Source organism: Arachis hypogaea, chromosome 8 (genome assembly GCF_003086295.3).
Source record: "Arachis hypogaea cultivar Tifrunner chromosome 8, arahy.Tifrunner.gnm2.J5K5, whole genome shotgun sequence".
Taxonomy (NCBI): Eukaryota; Viridiplantae; Streptophyta; class Magnoliopsida; order Fabales; family Fabaceae; genus Arachis; species Arachis hypogaea.
The window spans coordinates 22,754,411-22,757,848 of NC_092043.1; positions in this window are offsets into that span (position 1 = coordinate 22,754,411).

The following is a 3,438-nucleotide window of genomic DNA, read 5'->3' on the forward strand; positions in this document are numbered from 1 at the left end:
AAACCGGTCAGCACAACCCAAAAAAAAGAAAAAAATCGGTCAGCACAACGTAAAAAAAAACCGGTCAGCAAAACTTAAAAAAACAAAAAAACAAAAAACCGGTCAGCACAATGTATAAAAAAAACTCGAAAAAAACCGGTCAGCACAACGTAAAAAAAATCGGAGGAACCTGCCGAAGATGAGGCCATTACGGTCGCCTTTAGGTGTCCTCCCCCGGATAGCGTCATTTAAAGAACCCGGGTCAGCACAACGTTAAAAAAAAACCGATAAGCTCAACGTAAAAAAAAAACTAAAAAAAACCGATCAGCACAACCCAAAAACAAAAAAACCGGTAAGAACAACGTAAAAAAATGGAAAAAAAATCGGTCAGCACAACGTAATATAAAAAAACAAAAACTGGTCAGCACAACGTAAAAAAAAATCGGTCAGCACAACAAAAAAAAACAAAAAAAACTGGAAAAAAAAAACCGGTCAGCATAACGTAAAAAAAATTGGAAAAAAACTGGTCAGCACAACATAAAAAAAAAATCGGAGGAGCCTACCGAAGATGAGGCCATTACGGCTCGCCTTTAGTGTCCTCCTCTGGATAGCGTCATTTAAAGAACAAGGGTCAGCACAACGTAAAAAAAAGGAAAAAGAACCGGTCAGCACAATGTAAAAAAATGGAAAAAAACTCGTCACCACAACCTAAAAAAACCGGTCAGCACAACAAAAAAACCGGTTAGCACAACGTAAAAAAAACCGAAAAAAATCGGAGGAGCCTGCCGAAGATGAGGCCATTAAGGCTCCCCTTTAGGTGTCCTCCCGGGAAAGCGTTATTTAAAGAACAAGGGTCAGCACAACGTTAAAAAAAATTGGAGGAGCCTGCCGAAGATGAGGTCATTACGGCTCGCCTTTAGGTGTCCTCCTCTAGATAGCGTCATTTAAAGAACAAGGGTCAGCACAACGATCAGCATAACGTAAAAAAAAAAAAACCGGTCAGCACAACCCAAATAAAAAGAAAAAAACCGGTCAGCACAACGTAAAAAAAAACCGGTCCCCACAACTTAAAAAAAAAACAAAAAAAACAAAAAACCGGTCAGCACAACGTATAAAAAAAACTGGAAAAAAACCGGTCAACACAACATAAAAAAAAATCGGAGGAGCCTGCCGAAGATGAGGCTATTACGGCTCGCCTTTAGGTGTCCTCCTCCGGATAGCGTCATTTAAAGAACAAGGGTCAGCATAGCGCAAAAAAAAAAAAAAAACGATCAACACAACGTAAAAAAAAATGGAAAAAAAACTGGTCAGCACAAACCAAAAACAAAAAAAATCGGCCAGCACAACGTAAAAAAAAATTGGAAAAAAATTGGTCAGCACAACGTAACATAAAAAAAACAAAAACCGGTCAGCACCACGTAAAAAAAACACCGGTCAGCACAACAAAAAACACTGGAAAAAATCGGTCAGCACAACGTAAAAAAGTCGGAGGAGCCTGCCGAAGATGAGGCCATTACGGCTCGCCTTTAGGTGTCCTCCTCTAGATAGCGTCTTTTAAAGAACAAGGGTCAGCACAACGTAAAAAAAATGAAAAAAAACTGGTCTGCATAATGTAAAAAAAATGGAAAAAAACAATCGGTCAGCACAACCTAAAAAGACGGGCCAGCACAACGTAAAAAAAAGGAAAAAAATGGTCAACACAACGTAAAAAAAAACTGAAAAAAAAAAACCAGTCAGCACAACGTAAAATAAAAAAAAATCAAAAACCAGTCAGCACAACTTAAAAAAAACCGGAAAAAAATCGGAGGAGCCTGCCGGAGATGAGGCCATTACGGCTCCCCTTTAGGTGTTATCCTCGGGATAGCGTCATTTAAAGAACAAGGGTCAGAACAATGTTAAAAAAATCGGAGGAGCCTGCCGAAGATGAGGCCATTACGGCTCGCCTTTAGGTCTCCTCCTCTGGATAGCATCATTTAAAGAACAAGGGTCAGCACAACGAAAAAAAATGGTAAGCACAACGTAGAAAGAAAACCGGTCAGCACAATGTTAAAAAAACCGGTCACAAAACCCAAAAAAAAGAAAAAAACCGGTCAGCACAACGTAAAAAAAACAAACCGGTCAGCAAAACTTAAAAAAAAAACAAAAAACAAAAAACCGGTCAGCACAACGTATAAAAAACCGGTCAGCACAACGTAAAAAAAAATCGGAGGATCCTGCCGAAGATGTGGCCATTACGGCTCGCCTTTAGGTGTCCTCCTCTGGATAGTGTCATTTAAAGAACAAGGGTCAGCACAACGTAAAAAAAAAAAACCCAATCAGCACAACGTAAAAAAAACTGGAAAAAAATCGATCAGCACAACCTAAAAACAAAAAAATCGGTCAGCACAACGTAAAAAAAATGGAAAAAAATCGGTCAGCACAACAAAAAAAAAACAAAAAAAATAAAAAAAAACCGGTCAGCACAATGTAAAAAAAATTGGAAAAAAATCGATAAGCACAACGTAAAAAAAAAATCGGAGGAGCCTGCCGAAGATGAGGCCATTACGGCTCGCCTCTAGATGTCCTCCACTGGATAGCGTCATTTAAAGAATAAGGGTCAGCACAAACGTAAAAAAATGAAAAAAAACCGGTCAGCACAACGTAAAAAAATGAAAAAAACCGGTCAGCACAACCTAAAAAAACCGGTCAGCACAACGTAAAAAAAAAGAAAAAAATCGGTCAACACAACGTAAAAAAAAACTGGAAAAAAATCGGAGGAGCCTGCCGAAGATGAGGCCATTACGACTCCCCTCTAGGTGTCCTCCTCGGGATAGCGTCATTTAAAGAACAAGGGTAAGCACAACGTAAAAAAAATGAAAAAAAACTGGTCAGCACAATGTAAAAAAAATGGAAAAAAACAATCGGTCAGCACAACCTAAAAAAAGGGGCCAGCACAACGTAAAAAAAAAAAGAAAAAAAACGGTCAACACAACGTAAAAAAAAAACTGAAATAAAAACCAGTCAGCACAACGTAAAATAAATAAAAAATCAAAAACCAATCAGCACAACTTAAAAAAAACCGGAAAAAAATCGGAGGAACCTGCCGGAGATGAGGCCATTACGGCTCCCCTTTAGGTGTCATCCTCGGGATAGCGTCATTTAAAGAACAAGGGTCAGCACAATGTTAAAAAAAATCGGAGGAGCCTGCCGAAGATGAGGCCATTACGGCTCGCCTTTAGGTCTTCTCCTCTGGATAGCGTCATTTAAAGAACAAGGGTCAGCACAAGGTAAAAAAAACAAACCGGTCAGCAAAACACAAAAAAAAACAAAAAATATAAAATCGGTCAACACAACGTATAAAAAAAATCGGTCAGCACAACGTAAAAAAAATCGGAGGATCCTGCCGAAGATGTGGCCATTACGGCTCGCCTTTAGGTGTCCTCCTCTGGATAGCGTCATTTAAAGAACAAGGGTAAGCAC